The sequence below is a fragment of the Copadichromis virginalis genome, linkage group LG1 (genome assembly GCF_057382275.1).
Source record: "Copadichromis virginalis isolate Kocher_CV1m ecotype Utaka linkage group LG1, C_Virginalis_male_GT1.1, whole genome shotgun sequence".
Lineage (NCBI taxonomy): Eukaryota > Metazoa > Chordata > Actinopteri > Cichliformes > Cichlidae > Copadichromis > Copadichromis virginalis.
Window position 1 is genome coordinate 26,330,595 of NC_140618.1, and position 20,965 is coordinate 26,351,559.

The 20,965-nt window shown below is 38.7% G+C and overlaps 1 protein-coding gene across 7 annotated transcripts in view; it reads right to left on the minus strand.

The window, feature by feature from the left end:
- The window catches only part of LOC146718866 (protein diaphanous homolog 3-like), a 173,755-nt gene that overhangs the window by 36,711 nt on the left and 116,079 nt on the right, over window positions 1-20,965 (minus strand). The gene's annotated exons all lie outside the window — the stretch shown is intronic.

A 20,965-nucleotide genomic window follows, 5' to 3' on the forward strand; every position in this document is an offset into this window, starting at 1 on the left:
ACATCGAAGTAAAAAATTGATAAGACTAATGATCACAAGTTAATTACAACATTTCTTTAGTAATGTTGTAAGGTCATACGAGCAAAAAACCAATGTCCTTTTCAGAATGGCACATTCTTGACCTTACTCTATAGAACATTTTCTGCTTTGGAATTTTAATTTTTATAGGTTTTATGCAAAGGCAGGCTGATAATAACTTTGGCATAAAGACATTACTGTCAATATTTACAAAGCGAAAGAGGTGGAGTTTTTAGCGATTAACCCTCTTAGATATAAATTTCCAGGAGTTCCTTTCTCAAGGCACAAAATATTTAAATCAAGCACACACAATTATTAATTATTATTAATGTCTTTGACATACAATTGAGTTCTAGTTGCACTGACATTTGTCGGAAAAATAAAAAACAATTGACAAACTGCACCATTTCTTAGTTTGTGACTTTATGCTAAATTGTGCAGCTCTTGTCAGATTGGTTGTGTCATGCTGAAATCAAACAACAAAACACAACTTGTGTTAAACACTCACAAAACTAACCACATTCAAATGTGGCCCTTAGTCTCCATTTCTCCCACAAGAATTTTATCATGTCACACAATCTATGATATTTATGAAAACCAAGCTCTCCAAGCTATACGGCTCAAGAAGTTAGCCATAAAACCCAGATCTTATCTCATCATCAACATGTTAATTTGGGATTATATCGATATATACAAAATCAACTTCAGTAGCCTAATCTACAGATTACACCATATCCAGACAAGGATGAAATACTTTTGTAAAGGCCATTGCATTAAAGCTGAAAGTCTACACGTCAAGTACGTATTTGATTTAAAATCCTCTGATATGTAATGTTGTTATGTACAGAGGCAAAATTACAAAATTGTGTTATTGTCCAAAATACTTACCATATCGGCCACAGTATGTATGGTACCTTGGAAATATGTACACAAGAGAATCCTGTTTAAAAGACAAAGTACTGACATGATAAAAGCTCAGTCTCAGATAAAAGCTGAACATATTCTTCACAAAGGTTATAGCTACATAAAAACTATTTATTCTCTTATTTTTGGAAGCTTTCTCTCTCAACTTTAAGTGCCTAAGACATTTGCACACCAGTGTATGGTATACTGGACACACAAACGCAGCTCAGTGTCCAGACAGCCAGCCATGTGCCAAATGTTTAATGAACATCGGCTGGCAGACTATCATGAGCAAACTCTGGCCCACACTGTTTGATGATTAGCTACAACCCATGAGGAAACACATCCACACACACACACACAAACACACGCTTTGAATCAATAGCTGTACAGAAAAAAAGACACGCTCTGCATATGCAGAGCTAATAACGGACCTAGTCTCAAAACGCACTAGAAAATAAAATACATGAAATAAAATAAATGTTTCAAATTCTTTGTTTCTTTATTATTATTAATTTTTTAACTTTCAAATTAACATCACTTATTGCTTTAATTCCTAACATCTGTTTATTCCCTCTTTCTTATAATTGCTGTCTTTGATATCTCAATTTTCTCTCCCTCCTGACCATCACATTTTCAAATTTCTTTTCTTTTATTTCTGAAGACTATTTGTGCCTTTCCAATCCATTGTCATTATTTTTCTTATGGCAGACAGCTACAAGTCAACTGTGACAGCCAAACAAAGAGGCTTTATTTTTCAGCAAAGAAAAAGTAATCTCTTTTGCACTGAGAAATAATAACAGGAAAAAGGACTCTCACATACAAATGGGGCTGGGTTGCAAAATGGTCCATTTACAAGTCATTCATTGATTTAATTTGTAATTCATATTAGCACCAAGTCAACTTCAGAGCCAATGTGCAATTATGGCCTAATATCAATTAAATAACTATAGTTTAAACTAGAACAAGAGCCCACAGTAACAGCTTTGTGAAGCTGTACTTGCAAATGTCAAGACAGTAAAATACTCAAAATGGCAATCTACTTAAAATGTTGTTTATTATCACAAATCATAAGCCACACAGCTAAGAACAATAAGAACATCACTGGTTTTTCAGGTATTTGGTTAAACTAGACTACTAAACTGGACCGATTTCACACTACATCGACAAAATTGTTGGGCTGACTAATGTCTCAGTCTCTTAACTTTTAATTTCAGGGTTTTTTTAGTCCCATTGCAACAGCTGTATAAAATCAAGTAATTCACCATGCAGAATGACTTCACAAACATTTGTGAAACAATGGATTGTTCTAAAAAGCTCAAAGAGTTGGAGCATGGTACCCTAACGGGATTTCACTGTTGCAAGTCAGCTCATGATATTTCTTCCATCCTAGATATTCTGCGATCAACTGTAAGTGGCATTATTGCAAAGTGAAACCATTGAGCCAAAGAACCAGAGGATCTATTTTTTTTTTTAATTTCCATTTTTCATTCTATCAATAAGCAGTGTATCACTTGTTTTCACTAACACGTATGTGGTCATCAACCTAGCTGCTGACAGCACGATATCAAAGCTCCCCTAAAATGCACACAACATGAGCAAACTTCAAGTGTAACAAAACAAAGAGAGGACATTTCAGTATTACATGATATGTATATATTTTTTGGGGGGCACTTTTAAAGTATACCATGGAAAATCTTCCACAACAACTCTTTGTGACACCACTTTTAAGTTAAAAGTTTGGGCATTTCACTGGACAGACACAATACTTTTAAAAATGAAGGAATACTGTTGTAGAAACAACCATAGAGTGGATAGAGTGGGCTTTGCTTATATTGACTGCAGGTCAAACAATAAGACACTGTAACAAAATTTTTTGTTCCCCTGTATGGCATGGTAAATGGTAAATGGCCTGTATTTATATAGCGCTTTTCTAGTCCCTAAGGACCCCAAAGCGCTTTACACAACCTGTCATCCACCCATTCACGCACACATTCACACACTGGTGATGGCAAGCTACATTGTAGCCACAGCCACCCTGGGGTGCACTGACAGAGGCGAGGCTGCCGGACACTGGCGCCACCGGGCCCTCTGACCACCACCAGTAGGCAACGGATGAAGTGTCTTGCCCAAGGACACAACGACTGAGACTGTCCAAGCCGGGGCTCGAACCGGCAACCTTCCGATTACAAGGCGAACTCCCAACTCTTGAGCCACGATCGCCCCATTGTATTGTCATATCCTGATCGCTTATGCCTTTTTTGGGGGCGTGTCATGTGTTATCTCTTTCAGTTTCAAAGTATTAAACTGACCAAGCAACAGGCCAACTAAAAGAACCAAACAACCAACAATCCTGAGTAAATAATAAAACATAACAGATCTAAATGCATGGATTGTATTTTAAGAAATATGCACTACAGTGTGCTAGGGCAATCTCACAATTTACAGAGTGCAAAAAAGACTGGAGAGGATGCTGATATGTGTGATTAAAAGCAGTAACTTTGATGCAATTGTATTGAGCATTTCTGCATTTGTGAAAATGTTTTATTAATGCCAATATTATGTCTTAAAACTACGCAAACTACCAATAAGCACAAGCGTGTCATAGTTTTGGTCTTTCCACTTATCAGTCATTAATCAAGTAGTGTGAGACATTTTCTTATCCCACTGATGGAGCTCAAAATACGTGAACCTTTAAATTAAACAAACACACTAGGGAACCCATTCATTACAACTTGAAATATAAGAAATGTGCTTGGTGTTGCATCATTGTTGCAAAGGATTGGGGGGGGATCAGATGACTTGATAACCTATGTGTGACAGAAACTCCCATAACTACAGTTTTAATTCATTCTTCATCATAAATCAATATTCCCCAGATGTTTTTGTACAGGGTGCCATGTGAATGATTTCACCCTAGTTACAAAATAAAATAAAATAAAAAGGTACACCAAACAGCTCTTTGGCTCTTTGTGTTACATATTCAGATAGGTAAATGATGAAATACGCTGCAAAATATCTTGAATACACGCTTGCTGGGTTTTCTTGATTTATACTCGTGTTTGACTGTGACTTATTTATTTAAAATTGTGCAAAGCCTCCCTGGTAGCCCAAGAACTTACAGAGAAACATGGTTAACAAATAGAGAAATAAAGATTCGAGGGGTTGTTAGGTGGGCAGAACAGATACTGCAACAGACGGATGCGGTGTGAATAGGAAGTGATTAGGTGGTTAGATAGTCTGCCTGGGTTACTTAAACCATCATAGCAGAATGTCCTGAGTTATCTAGCTTTAAGTGCCCACACTATGCTCTTTTCCACGCTGGTCTACTTTTATTTGCAGATTGACTAGATGAGGTTTATGACTTCATGTTAAAACAATATACGGTATACAAAGAACTCCTCTAAACTTAGGTGCTTTATATAAACAACAGAACAAGAACAAGTAAAACAATGGAAGTGATAATCAATCAAAATCAATACATTACAACAATACTTCCTTGCAGCAGTAAGGAAGCATTTTAATATAGAGTTTAAGAAATAAAAGAAAATCAAATAAATCAAGTAAAAATCAGGCGAGGCTTGCCATTAACAGCGCGTCTTAAGTAAAGATTCAAAAGAGTCACTGACTCGAGCCGTTCTATAGCTTTAGACCTTTGACTGCGAATGCACTTTCACCATAAAAAAATATTCTTCTCGTACCGTACACTGCTGCAGTACCCTTTTCACTCGCTGTATAAAAAGCTCCGTTTTAGCTCTCATCACCTCCTACCCAATAGCCCAGTAGGCTTTGCTTGGTCAGAGCTCTTCATCAATCTTTGTGTAGAAGACAAACCTCTCTTAGAACTGCTAAAAGAAAAAAAAAAAAAACACAACAACACAGCTCGACCGCACATTTGAAACATATTTAACGTGAGGGAGAGATTGAGAATCATTATCTTATATGTAAGACAATATCTGGCTTCATTTAAACAGCTTTCCTAACTTTGGAAAATAAAATGGAAGAATACATACATCCGGAAATATGCAAAGATTCACTGAACTGATGGTTTTTATTAGTGAAATGAATAATAAATTAAAACAAGCTCAGGATCAAAAAAATTCATCTCTTTTTTTTTTTTCTCAGATCAAAGTGAGAGTCATTAGGCTGCTGCACATCGCTGTCAAACATCGTCACACTTCACCCGTGTGAAGCTGACAAGAGACAGCTGAAGTGAAATATTATTTAAGTGAGTTAATGAAAAAAATTGTGCGTTACCACAAATATGATAAAAGCTTCCCAATGAATGTTACACTCACGTTTCACCAAACCTGTGTTGGTATAAATTCTACACTATACGATGGCTCTCTGACCAGCGTAAGGAGAGTGAAAGTCAAAGAGTGACCGAGCAAGACAACAAATCGCTTCAGTCACATCACCTCACTTTGACCACAGTCTGCAGTTAAGTTATAACAACACCAAACACAGAACAAGAGCTCTTGGAGTAGTAGCGATTCCCCCAAACTGCTGAGAATTTGCTGGAAAACGAAACAGAGAACACAAAATGTAATCAAATTTATCAGCCCATTTCCACTAATATCCAATCCAGTTTTAGGCTTAACAAACCATTGATCTTGCTTCATAGTGCAACTATCTGTGATTCAGAATAACTAGCTTCTTCAGTTTGGGATTTATACATTTTAAAACTCAAAATAAAGAAAAGGGAGGAAACAAAAGTGCATAATATGAGCACTTGAAGTTCTGTGTTTTTGATAAGAACTGCTAATATTTATATAAAGTATTTCCATAATAAAACACAATGTTCTTTTTCTTCACGTGCATCTTCAACTGATTTTTGTTAAGTATTTCTATAGCGCCACCAACTTCCTCTCAATGTCCTAGAACAAAAAAAGGGGGGAAAAAGAAAAAAGAAAAGTGCATGTTCTCAACATCGACATCACTTCATAAATGTGAAATGTGATACAGCACATTTACTTTGAAAGCTATGTGATGGTGAGGGTTGAGCTGTGTTACAGATACATATTGTTAGGATTAGGCTTAACAGTGTTAGAAGTGATAGCACATTAAACACAGGTTTAATGAATGAATCAACTGTTACAACCATAAAATTGTCTGGTAACTTTTGCATTACTGTACACGACTAGCAGAAAGGATAATATAGCTAAAAAAAGGAGAAATATTTAGAATACCCCTAAATGACCTGAAACTTATCCTATAAAAGCACCATAGCATGGTTGCAGCCTTATCAGTTACACAGTATATAGGAATTCTCAGATCACCTAGCAGTAATCAATCACATTACTCTCTCGAGGTAAGAATTAAGTTGACTGAACATTTCAGTGGTGTGATCAGGCAAAGGAGTACAGTGGTTTCTATCTTCAAGCCTAAAAGCACTGCCTTTTACCCTGCTCTCAATAAATAAGATTGAAATAAACTACTTGTCTTGTGCACTTAACTGGAATTGAAGCTAGAACCGGTTCAGCATGCAATCTGGATATTTCATCCACAATTTGTCATCATGAGGTATATAAAAGATACATTCCTCTTTTATGTATGATATATGCTACAATATTTGAGATCTTTTCACTGTGGCACTTTCACTTCCCGTGTATTTAATGAGTTCCCATGAGAGATTGCTGCCCACACATTGTCACTCAATCAATATATATGTAGACAGATGTGTGTTTGTAGACAAAAGATACATAAATAATCGTATTTCCAATGGTTCAAAACAGCCTCAGCTGCATGCACAGCAGCATATATACATGAATAGTCACAGCGATCAGACGTTTAAGAGCCTACTTAAATCTTTTGCTTTTCTTAAATCCATATTGCAAATCAATAATTCATACAATGTAACAATATCAGCATGTAAAGTGTGTCTTCTAAGGTAAATAACAGCAACGAGTTAACAAAAGACAGAAGCACAATTAACAATATCGCTTAAGGAAACTGCATAGCCACTGCAGTTGTTCAAAAAGCTAAATCAAGGCCAGTAAGGCACCGTTTTGCCTTAACAATGTACAGCAGAATGGACAATCAACCTTGACAGAACTAGTAACTGCTGATGACAGGCAAGGGGAGTAATTGGGGAAAAAAGAAGAAACCATTATCTAATTAATCTGCTTTTAAGAGAATCTCTATTGCTGGCTGAGAAAGGAGGACGCAGAGCAAACTTACAGAGCAGCCTGCTGTAAAAGGTTATGCTATTCAAAATAGATTACATTGTTTACAGTACATACTGAAGCTCAGAATAACCTAACAGAGCCCTGGGTAGGTTTATTAGGTTGCTGGAAAAGAAAAAAGCAATTCTGATTACCTTTTTCAATTTTAAGGGCAGCCTATTATGATCGTCCACATTTTATGCCATACAGTTCGATGTTACACTGGCAGCTGATTATTTTAAACACTGCAAATGTATGTAAAAATACTGTTGTGAAGCAAAAGTCAAAATGCTAATTACTGCTTTTAATAGTATGACGGAAATACGATAGAAAAGACAGCATTGATTTCTTTACATGATGCTACATGGTGTAACCACTGGAGTATGACAATGCTGTTTAAAAAGAATCCTGTTTTGCTGTCACAACAAGCTGTGTATTCGACACCTCTTGAATCAGCTGTTTTGTCTGTGGCATCCCAAACGCATGGTGCCAAATGCAGAGCGCCCTCTGGTGGACAAGTTATGAAACGTCATTATTCATAACATGATTGAAGGGTGTTTCTCCTGTCTCTTCTTCACTTTTTTAAAATTCTCATTTATTGGGCATCAAAAATGCCAACACCAATATAATGGCAAATATCAATATGTCATGTTATACTCACAAGCACTGGATCCTGCCCTTTAGCAGGCTCCAAGATGTTAGCAATTTAAGAGATAAGAGGAAATAGGAAAGTAAATATAGGAAAACTGTTTATCTAATTAATTATTTTCATTCATAAGTAGTAGTTGGTCATTTTTCCACCATCTGTCAAATAATTGCAACAGCAGGCTGTGAGATTAACACCAGTCTTTTTAGTCCACATTCACCTGAAGTCACTTATCTGTATGGCATTGTAGAAAAAGTTTATTCCTTCTTCCAACAAAGATGACAGTCTTTCATGGTTCACAGCTTTTCATGGTTTAGGTCATTAGCTACTGTTTTCCTCCGCAAGCTTTACTTTGGTGGCAGACAGCAAATGACATCAACCTCACCCCTCGGTCTTCTATCTGAGAAAAAAAAAAGTCTAACAAATTAGCTCTTGCTAAACAAAGACCTTTCAAATACAACTGTAATTAAGCAGCAAGACCTCATCAAAAACTAACAATAGGGTATGAATTATGAAGGTAGAAAAAAAAAGTAAATCGTCTGTAAATGCACTGTCAAAGGCTTTGGAAATGCTAGATAATTAAGAGTAGCTCCAGGGCGGTTCTTTCTTGCAAATCCTCAAATAATCAACACAGTAGCAACACAGCTACTTTGCTTGACTGGTTGGTTCACAAGACTGCCTATATGTAATAGTGAGTGGTAGCACAGGTCACCCATCTGCCATCTACTAATCATGAAGCTTATAGCCAACTAGGAAAGTTCTGATCTTCTGTTTATATAATTCATACACAACTAACTCTGCACCTCTGCACAACTAAACTGTAGATAACATTTACAGCAAGGTTTTTAGATGGCTTTGGTAACAGGAGAATCTGGACTAGCGATATAAAAAGGCACTGCCTTTAAACAACAAAAAGGTTTTGTGTCACTTCTTGTCTCTTCACTTGTACGAACTCAGTACAAAGCTTACCAGTCTGCAACCCAAAGACCAACATGGTTGTAACTGAGTGGTGGCAGAAGAGAGGAGAAAACAGTTGATTGATAAGTAAAGCTGCCTACCTCAGGCTCTACTTGGCTCTGACAGGGACAAAAACAGCAGTCTGCTGCGCCTGTCGCTGACATTTGTAATAAATCATTGGCAATTTCATCATTCAAGAGCGAGAGAAAGGCAGAAGGGAAGAGCGATTAAAAAAAAAAGAAAAAAAAGAATTAGACACCTGTCTTCTAACATTGTTTATTTCCTTTGTTTTTACTTTGAGCTCAGCATCCTTGTCCATTCCACTCTCTTTTAAACTTTCCATTTTGGTCAGCTACGCAGTACCGAACCATAAGGTCTGGACAGCTTTACTCAGAGGAATTGTGCTTTAACTCACCTTGAAGGGTCACTTCACACGAATTACACAAAGACATATTTTCCCCTTTACCTCTAGTGGTATCTAGCCATGCAGACAGTCTCACTTCTATCTGCTTGGATTTAAGATATCCGTCTCTAAGATTCGTGCTGCTCCATCAATACAGTGAAAGTGAATTTTGTGCTATTTGATCAAACTGACATCTTGACCCTTAAGATGTAAAATTAAGAGAAAGAAATGTATTTTAGGTGAAACAAAACACTGTTGGCACAGTAAGTGTAATGCTCAATTAGTTCTTGTGCTTACTGTTGTTATTTAAATTTAATTTGCTCCGGCAATCAGACAATCTCCCGCTACTGTTTTTCTGTCATTTGCTATTGTGTGATTGACAATTGTATATTCTTGATGACAATAACAGTGCTGAGAATACTCGATAGGCTTCCCCATTTATCTTTTTGATGCCTGCGTCTAAGGTTGGGAACACACTATATATCGGGCATTCATCAGTCCTTGGAAAAAAAATCGGTGAGATTAGTTTTCTGACACATATTCTTTGTCCATTTAAGTGGGAGCAAAAGAGGTTTGACCGCATTCTTGATGTGATATTATCAAATATTTTTAGCTCCAGGAAAAATATCTGCAGCTGTAACGTAGTATGAAATCAATGACAGGCTCTCAGAGCTTCAGCCATTAAGCACTTACACATCAAGGTATATTTATAAGGCAAAATGCAACAACAAACATTTGTGAGAACCTACTTCCAACACTCTCTTCTGTAACACACTGCAACGTCTTTGTGTTCTCTATGTGTCACTTAAAAAAATGTTTCCCTTTTTTGCTTTTCACTACATTTCTAAGCATCAAAAACCATCTGAAGAGCCTTTGCATGGGGATTAGGCCTGGCATAGAACAGTATGGGGTGTAGTGTAACTAGCATACACAGAGCAACACAACAATATGAAACTTGGACAATCACCTACCCTGCCTTTATAAAAAATAAAAAAACTGTAGAGTTAAAAGCTCAAATTTATAATGCTGCTCGATGCTCATTTGAGAAACTAGAAAAACAGCTCAGGGTGTGAGCTGTTGAAAGGATTCCATAAAGAAATCCATCTGTTCTACATACACAAACAGTCTACAGGCAGAGTCACCACTTATTTTAGCTCTCAAAGTCTCTCTTGCTCTCCATCTAAATACCCGAGGCGTCTATCAACCACCTCTGAAAATTTGAAAAGGCTGAAAAGAGAGGTGAGTTGGTCTGTAATCATCGTTTGTTGATATTTATTTATCTCTGTTTGAATCTTCAAAGTGAATCACTTAAGCAGACTAAAGTGGATGTCAACTTCTTTACCCCCTTTCATCGAAGTATGATTCCTTCACAGTCTTGGGAACTGGGACAAAAGATAATGACTTATATTTAATAAAAAAGATGACATAAGTAAGATCCAAACCAGTCATCCACTGAGCCAGTGTGAACTGTCAATGTGTGAAGTCGAATTTGCACATGAAAAGCGACGTGGTTTAACGTTAAGCGTTTCATATTTGATTCCACTACAGTGCCAGGAGAAGATCAGAGACTTTTCTCTTTCCGTGATCTATTTTGGTGCTCATCATTTTCCCTTCTCCAACACCTGAGACAGATAATTATCCATTAAAAAGGGGAAAAGTGCAACATTTTGTCATTTCTTTCAAAGTAAGATGTTTTTAAATATGCCACGCCAGAGTGACAAGCTAGAAGGCCAATGATTACAGTAATTAATACAAAATTCTCATTAAGTCATCAGGAAGAGTTTCTTAGCACTCACGGGCTGTTCTGCATTTACTTTAGAGGGGGGGGAAAGTTCTACTTGAAGTTGAATCCCATGAAATGTTCTCCATTCAAACTCGGGCAGACCCACGCTTCATTTATCCACAGTGTCTTCATGTGGCTATTTTTCACAAGCACCCATGAACTATTCTTTGCATGTTTCATGAAATGATATGAGATCATCTTTTTAGTTCTGCCCGTCTCTCATGTGCAGAGGCTTCGCATAATCGCTCACTTCCCTGATAAATCATGTCCCCTCTTGCTGTAGCCCAAACACCTTCCATTGTCAGAGCTCAGACTGAACCCGCTGCCGAGGCTGATGGATGATTTGCAAGCAGTCAGCCTCTTTCTAAAACCTTGTTAGATTGATAAGCCTTGTTCTTTAACCTTCTCACACTCACACTGAGCTCATGCAGGCTGGCCAGTCTAACACTTTCCCCTGTAATACAGGAAAAAGCACAGAAATAAGCAGAGCTGTCATCCAGGGACAACGTCAAGTCTATGTGTGCTAGTAAGTTGAATAATGGTTGTTAAAGTTTCCAATAGTTTAGTCTTAGACTCAGAACTGAAAACGCCAGTCTTATTCTCAAATACTTCATATAAGAACAGCTCACTCTGTGCTTTCCCCTCTTCCTCAAACAAACAAGAAGAATCCCTTTTAGCAAGAACTCAGTGTTCTTACCTCTACATTATGCCACAGCTGACAATGACATTTACTGCATGGCTCCTTCAGAGATTTGGACTACTTCCACAGTCAACTGGCTAATTTTCAAATACAGTCCAAATTTTTAAACGTGAGGTTGTTTCTATGACAACCTCACGTTGACCTCCAAACTTAATATTAGGGCGGGGAAAAAAAACCCCACTTCTTAGTGTGTGTATAAATTCAATAGAAAATAAGAGACAAACTGCCCTTTTGATCTCTTCTAGAAAAGAAATGGGCCTGTGCACAGCATGGCGCAGAAATGTTATTTCACCAGAATGAGATGTGTCAACAAAACATAAGCACTTAAAAATGATCTTTGAGCAATATTACTAGAGCTGACGTTAATTTTTAAAAAACAGTATCACGGCCATTGGTTCAGTAATATTAAATTGGTTTTGGTTATGTGCTGAGGATGATTAACGCACTATGACTAATCTACCTGCTCTGGACCAAAACCAAGGTGATAATACATTTCTTTCCCCTTAATAGTACTGAAAAGCATTATACAAAAACTGTACAAGTTAGTAACACTGAGATTGGAAAGAAAGTGTCTGGACAGGATATTGTAAAGAGTTACAACTTCTCTTATTGCATTATATCTTACACAATTATTTATCATTTGTCTATTGCCAGTGGACATAGCTGGAACCGCCACACATAAGGCTTCACATATGTTTATAAATCAGGAATCAGCATTTATTAATGTACAGCTACATTATACACTATCAATCATGAATATATTGTAGTGATTATACATGTGCGAAACATGAATGCTGTTTGTATTTATTCTTTTGAAGAAAATCAAACAAATGTTTCTCTTGAAAGCTCTGCTGTTTGTTGCAATGTTGTACTTCAGTGCGAGCAGACCTCAAATTGAGAATAAGGAGATGCATACAGCAGTAGAGCTGATGCAGTCAAATATACCCCAACATCTCTGCCTGTTTTAAGCACTAGCAGAAAATGAGCAATTTTCTGTTATTTTAGTTTGCAATTGTAAAGTTATACAGTATCAAAACAATTGTTATAAATAATTCTGCTTGGCTGGAGACGCTCCTGCACGCTGAATAAAATCTGTGTGTATGTGAACGCGTGCCAGCCTTTTTGGACAAACACAGAACTATCTGTGAAATACATTTAGAAATACATTTTCCTCTTTGGTTGACATTGTAATTACCATTCAAACTAGCCAGGCTAATTACCTCCCTGTAAAGAAAAAATAATCAGGTTTGTGCACAAATCAAAACTAGCCACAGATGCCACGGCCTAAAAACCAAAACAATCATCAAGTCTACTGGGCATGATTATTATGTTTTCTATTTAATCAAAACTTGCATTAAGATTTAAAGTCATCAATTATTCTTTCAATGACTTTTCCAAAGATTATTATATAAATCTGTAAAGTATTCATTATATTCTGTCAATCATATTCTCTGTTGAATTTGTTATTGTTTAATTTGAACCCATATTCCCACAGGGCTCTGATGTGATTAATTAAGGATAATTAATATGGCCGATTTATAAAATATGTTTCACTGTCCCATGCAATTTTTACTTCATTAGTTAAACTGGATGGAAATGATATGTCAAAAACATGAACTTTTCAGGCATTTTAATACTGATGTTTTAACATTAAAGTAACACATTTTAAGACTAACAGTGAAGGAGGTCAGGTAAAAAGTCTCATTTTCTTGATTTTCAAGTCAAGAATGCCAAATGCACTATTGTAAGTCTTTTTCTAACAACTAGAAATATGAAGAAAAGAACTGTAACCAGTATAATCAGTCGTTCAATAAAAGTCAACAGTGACAGTTAAGCCAGATTTATATTACAGTCACTGGGTGTCCAAAATAAACGTAAAAAAATATAGTACATAAAAAATATCCAGGCTACACAACACTGAATGAGCAATGTCAGTCTTAAAAATAAATATTTTTGTCCATGCCCTTTGCCAGCCAGCAGCTATTTCCATTCCTTTACTCTTCCGCCCCGTATCTGCTTTATTGTGATGCTAAACAGTGAGTTTTGACATTCAGAAAGGCCCTGCCAAAGGACAGGCCAGTGGATGCAGTAGAGAAGAGAAGGCCTTAATGGGTTCAACTGGAATGGAAAGCATCTGTTAGTCTCCACAGGCTGGAGGAGAGAGAAATGTCAAGTATGGTTATTATAGAGCAGACACCAGCTCTAGGAATTTTCACCTGAATGAAAAACAGTCTCTGACAATGCGCATGCACGAGCTACATCTGCGCACATTAATGGCGCAGGGGTGGCGAAAAAAAAGCCACTCACGCCACGGTGCACATATAAAAAGTAATGTGTCATAGATTCACACACGAACATACAAAGCACATACATAACACTTAGTTCTACTGTTATCAGTGTTGAACACAACATTTTTCCTGCAGGTAGCCTGTATATTTTCCTACTGCCTGGGATGACAGCATATTTCACTTCACGTCGACTGCTGTGCCGCATGTTCAGTCCACTGTGTTTCCCAGACAGAGGGGAGAGAGGCTGCAGCTTGAAACATAAACTATACCCAAGAGAGGTGTCATTCTTGTGCTATCAGACTTTTTCTTCACTGAAAGACAGAGACTGCCCCGTCTGAATTATTTTAACACTTTTAAATCATGTGCATGTTCCTAAATATATTTTACATCTTGCATATATGGCTTCTTTGGACTCAAATGCCAAGTGTGACACTCATACTGTTGAGCCCTGCATACCACAACCATCACCTTTCTTCACTTAGGGGTTGTTTTCCAAGACACTAAGAAGAATATTTCTTTTAAAAGCAAAAGGAGTGCTATTAAAATAAATAATTTTTGAGGAATGAAAAGACTGGTTCAGGCTGGGAGAGAATTAGGTTATTAAGCTCCAAATGTTTCATTATAGTATGGTTTCTACAAAGCTTTAAAACCATACATGCTTAGAGAATATTCTCACTAGGAGAAACTGTCATCATCTGAATGGCACGGAAAATCACATACTTGTGAAATGTTCTTATGTCCGCAGAGGGTATTTCTTCACAGGAACACTTGAGCTTGTTTGCTAATTTGTACCTCCGAGGATGCTAATCAAAGCGAGCGCCTGAATAATGAAGCTCTTTAGCCCAGAGGCCAGAGATACATACATGGCCCTGTGCCTCAAGGCTGAGTGTCTACAAGAGGATGTGTCTGTGTGTTTGTGCGACTGTGTACGAGTTCAAGTGAATGCATGTGACTGCATGCACTTTAATGTGTGAATGAGCCAGCATATGGACATAAAAGGGCAATATATAAAGTAGATAAGCAAAGCCCAAATTCTGCTCTCTAAGGGAGGGGAGGATCCAGCATCAAACAGATCTTGCTGCCTGAGGGCTGGCCTTCCCGTTCTGTCGGCATGGAAACTCCTGTCGCTGCACTTAGAGCTTCTGGATCAGTGAGGAGACACAGAGCAGGCGGAGTGGCAGCACAAGCGACTTCCACAAAGAGGAGCAGAGAGATGACGCAGTTTGGAATAATGTTTTCATTTTATCAGCAAAGCTTAAAAAGTAAGCACTGGAATCACCTGTAACTTTTTCTGTGCGAGTCTGGTGGACCAAAGAATGATATTGACATGAGTCTTTACAAGAGGGGTACTAGAATTTATCATCTTTAATCACTCCTGCCTAAATTCTTGTCTTTGAGTCAAGAAAGCTTGATAGCAACATTCAAAACACATGCAAACAAATGTTGTTTGTCCTGCCAAGGTTCACAGTGTAACCAGCTACAAATGATAGACTGAAAAACAAAATATGAGAGGCAGCCAAAAACAAACAAAAAAAGGCAAAGACAAGACTGATGCAGAATGTTAATCTGTGTGGGGAAAAAGTATTTATATAGCACTTCTAAGACTACTTTAACAAAGGTATTACTACAGAGACAGAACTGAAGCACCTCTCTTTGTAGAAAGCATAGATATAAAGAGACGATAACGCTCATTTCCCTCCCATAACAACATAAGTTCATATAATCATCTCCCTAGCTCGGTCTCTTCCTGACGGCTATGTGATATGGCTGCTGGCACTGGTGAATGTGGGAGGACCAGGAATGTGTGTGGCTGGGGCGATAAGACTGCTGTAAAATTTAATTAGCACAAAGCCATGGTGAAAATGACTTCATTTCTCACTGCATTATTAACTAGAGCAGTATGTAAGAGCCTATTCTCAATCAATGTAAATAACACGCTCATGAGAGAAAGGAATGTAGAGGAGAAACAAAGAAGATGAAGACGGCAAGAAAGAAGAAAGCAATGAAATACTACAGATTTGAAAGAGATCAAAGCAGTTCTAAGAGTCACATTAAAAAAATTCAGGTGTGTATTTAAACCTAACCGCTTATGAATCATCAGACCTTTGTGCATTGACACATAAGATGTGTATCTAGGCAGTCAGAAGACGAGACAGCATGTGAAGAAAGACCAGGAGAAGCTCAAAAGCCAGCTGAATAAGAATCCAACATTAAAAGCTTCACCTGCTGTTTGGGGTCTGAGCTGGTGTGAATGGGCTGAGTGATTAGGGTCCTTGGCTCGACATGCTGAACACCACTTTCTATTTCACGATTCACAGCCTTTATTACAGCCAAGCTTCCTCATAATCCAGCTAAAAGTGGATATCTGAGGAGCCTGATCGGCTTAGGACTTGGCTAAAATGTGGGATGTACAGCACAGAGACATGGAGCAGAGTGCAGAGATGTTCGTTATCATCTGTTTTCTATTTAGGACTGAACAGTGGAGCTCGGTTTGTGTGTGTGTGGAAGCATGTGTGTCCAGTCTACAGTGACCTCACTGGCCAGACTAATTCACTTCCTCATCTTCTTACATTCTGGAAAGGACTATAAGATAACAGGGACTGCCATTTCTTACTGTAATGATCATAGCGCATGTAACCTCTCTTCCTTTAACTGGCGGGCCAATCAAACACATCTTTGCATGGAAATAATCACATATACAGCAATTTTTTTTTTTTCATAAATCTCAGTCGTTTTCATTTTTGCATTCATATTTCTCTGCAAATGCACCTTCATGCTTTCTGTTTAAGTCTGTTGCACATGACACATTCACTGTATGCCGCCCATATGTAAATTAACGCTCACCAAAATTTGTCAGAATTTTTTTTTTCAATACACCACTAAATAAGGACAGAAGAAATTCATACATGCCATTAATGAATAATTGGTAACTTTTGCAGAAGTTGTCCAATTACAACAGTCATTAGTTTTGACACAAAGTGATGTGTGCCCAAAAAAAACAAAAAACCCTTTCCAATAAAAAACACCTCTGCATATCCAGGAAGCAGCAGCCCATGTGGGAGCCATTAAAAGCCATTTTTATTACCTATGTCCTTGCCTTTAAGGCAGTACAAGAAGTAAACAGCATCATGATTACATCGAGTGTGACATGTCACATAATCTTAATTACTGCCTGTATTACACATGGGGAACATGGTGCATTTGCAAATAAATGCCATACAGTTGCCCTAAGACAGACACTAGGTAGATGCCGCTTCTGGCCTTCAAATTAAGGGAAGATGGATTGTGCATGGACATTGCTGGTTAAATCTTTAGACCACTACGTGTATGTGGCAATTAATCGCCAGCAGATCAAGAAGAAATCCTGTGGCCAGCAGATCAGACTGTTTGACACAGGCTGCTTACATGTGTGAATGAGTGCAAATGTAAGCATGTGGAGGGGCATTGTTGCAAAAGATTCTATTATTCTCATCAAAGTCTGGATAAAAAAAAATGAAATCGCTTCCTTCTGGGCTCTCTACAACCCTCAATTACTATTCCACAAGTCGCACCGCAAAGGCTAGACCTAATTACAACAGCCACTTTGTTAAGGTGCCCTCTTGCTCCATCTGTTCAATGAATGTGTGCACCGGCTCAGACATGCACATGCACACACACCAAGTGCAGCACTTCAGACAGACAGGCAAAGGCAGGTCAAGGTACATTTTCCCATCTGGATATACCTTTGTCGACAAGAACAGTTAAACATCTAAAGCACCAATCAAGTGTGGCAATAAGAGACACATTGTGACTCCAAGTGGCCAGATGACTGTGGACATGACTACAGAGAGCAGTACACCTGTCCAAGCCTTAGACACGGCTAACAGTGCAACCCCAGAATGGCCTTTAACCTTCTCCGTGCACATGATTAAAATACAGGGTAAAAGCTGACAGTTTTTATGCATGTATGCATGAGTACGTGTGTGTGAAAGTGAACATTGTTCCGGCTGAGAAGCTTCTGGACAATAATCTGTCACTTTAATGAAAAGCGCGCGGGCCGCATGTGATGTGTGGATGATATATGATGACCAAATGTGGATAAATCAGCAACTTTTACAGTTACACTTTTAAAACAATGACGTGTTGCATCAATTGAAATAGATCTAGTAAGGAGAGAGAGGCTGTGCTGCTCTTTTTTTTTCTCTCGAGTTCACTGAAATGTTTAATAATCCCTTTTTTTCTGCTTATGCCACGTCTGGAGAAAAGCAGCAAAGCAAAGAAGAAATAAAAGAAAACTTAAAGATGAGACTTAGGAAGTTTTGAGGGACTGGTAGCTTTCACACATTTTTCTTGAAAGAACAAGAATATGAAAAGGATTGAAAAAGCCCATATACAATCTGCAGGATACAGTCATCCTGCAGTGGAATCCACATATCATAGTCTATAAGTGGCCCAATCAAAAAAGACCAGCATCTAACGGCAGATTCCACTTGAGTATCCAGCCCCAGGAAGCTCCAGCAATGCTAGCTTTTCACCCACATGTGAGCACACGAGAACACACAGAGTCGGGTGGAAACAAACTTTCTATTTTATTGTACTTTTTTAACTTCCATTTTAACTGCACACTCACCCCAGTTTCATCGTAATGATTTTCTTCAGAACAACCTCTCAAAGACACCGTGGGTTGAGTCTCAAATTAAGTCGATTAGTCATCTTCCACTACCACTTGCACCTATACCCAAGCCATTTAAAATCAGCACTGAATAGCCGCCTGCACGAACCAAGTATCTGACATTACACAGAAATAAATTCAGCAAAAAGGGTCATAAAGTTGACTCGTCAAACACATAGGACAGAAGATCTCCAATAACTAGAGGCTTACTTTTAAGCATTAATGCTTTCAACTGCAAGTAAGAAGGAAAAAAAATTTGGTAAAAGGGCTAAGTGACTTTGTGAAGTGACCTTTACATCAATTTCAAGCTCTAGTTCAGAGCTATATCACACATGATAATTGTTAGGTCGGGTGTCACTAAAGACATCTGAAGTAATTGCTCTTAAAGACAAAGACATTTACTCCTTCATAGATCCCATTCCACCCCACACTTTCCATAATAGATCATCCAAGACAAGGGCATTACACAATGCACCTCTGGCTTGTGCTGTGTTGCACACTCTCTGTGTTTTCCTTTTCTCTGTCTTTCTGTCAAACACGACCATTAAACATGCAGCTGTGTGATTTCCCTAGATATGTACATGCACACGCCAGCTTGGGAGTCAGCAAGGCTGTGATGAGATCTTGCAAAGAAGCCAGAAATGACCAGAGAGCGCCTGGAGAGATGTTTTCAGAAGGACACAGTTAAAAAGCTATGGCTGCTTTATAGATTCAATAAGTATCTTACACCTGTGTGGCTAACCACCATCGATCCATCATTCTGTGGAGCCCAATCCAATTTAGAGTGTTGAGGAGCCCCAGAGCCTTATCCTAACCCAGGCCACAGCCATCGTAAAGCCTGCTTACCTTCATCTCCTAAAGTCTGCTGGTGTTTCTGTGTACTTTTATGTCTATGTGTGTACGTGTGCTCGGGGAGACTGCAGACCTAGCTAAACACCTTAGCTGCTGGCTCATGTTAAAGTGTGCTGAGCCAATTTAGGGGTAGACCAGGAGACAAGATGTGAGAGACAGAGGATGCTGAGGAAAATTAAGGGACTCAAACTGGGGCCCAACCTCAAATCAAAGAGTGCATGAAAGCGAAGGGGAAAGGGATAAAAAGAGAGAGACTGCATTCATTTGTGTGCAACAAACAGTGTAGGAGACTGCAAACCATCTTCTAATCCTGTTTTCTATTCCGTGGCAATCAAACTCATCATGACTACAAAGCACTATAACCATTATCAAACTACTCCACAGTCTCATCACACTGTGATAGGCAGCATTCTAAAAATCTGCCATCTGATTTGTTTGGCACCGACAACAGAGTGGTGTACTCGAGACTCCCTTGGTGCAAAAACTTAATGGCACCATGCATGTTCAGATTGACCATTCAAATCTCTCTCCTTTACCACTAATTACAGTATCTTCTGGCGCAGATGTTTCTGTTTTAATTCTCTTTGCTGCTCCACTGGAGTGAAGCAAGACCCCTGAGATCAATTACTAAAGGGTATTTAAAACAGTGGGAAAAGGAGGTGGTAGCGTGGTGTGAAAGTGAAAGCAGCTGTTTAAGTGCTTGTGCCGCAGACTAAACTTCATCACCTCCCAAATAAACAGAGAGCATCCTGTGGGTTTCACTCACTCCAACGACTAAACTCTGGGCAATTAAGGCCTGGATCTCTGTAGGAGTAAAGGAGAGAAGGGAAATGGGAAAGAAGGGGTGAGGCAGGAGCAGTGGAGACACTCCATACCAATAACAGGCAATTATGTATGGGGAGGGCCATTGCATGGCCATGAGTGTATAGAAGAAGACAGCGGGGATATGGGATGGTAGGGAAATGAGGAGGAGTGCTATTTAGGAGGCAGATGGCAGAGAGGGAGAAATTAAGATGAATGGGCACTGAGAGGGCTGAGCTGGTGCTGGGGCTGGGCAGAGAAAAGTAATTAGCTGTGTTTGCTCTGGGAGGCTGGCAGTGAGTATGATGCCTGCAGTGACAGGCTAAAGCCTTGAGCATTATTAATCAACACGCCATGTCTGAAGCTGCCAGTAGGGGGCAGCTGGGTCAGCAACCTTCCAGCAACTTCTTACCTGCACCACACCCCATGGGGTCTTTTGCACCACATGGACACTGAGCAGCAGCTCCTTTACAGTTCACACTGTTATTATTTACTCTAATCCCCTGCTAATAGTACAAAGCTTTGGCTTGTTCCCTCTTAAGAGTTACTGGCTCACTCACTTGCTCTCTCTCTCTCTCTCTCTCACACACACACACACACACACACACACACACACTGCACTCAGTCCATTTTTCTCTCTCATATTATTCCTAACTTTCGCCCTTACCAAGTGGCTCTATCTCACGCCATTTCTCTCCATTTCTTATGTTACAGCCACATCTGTCTCTTTCCTCCCACCCTATATATATCCCTCCCCCTCATCCCTTTCCAATCTAATTTCAGATAAGCTGTAGCAGAA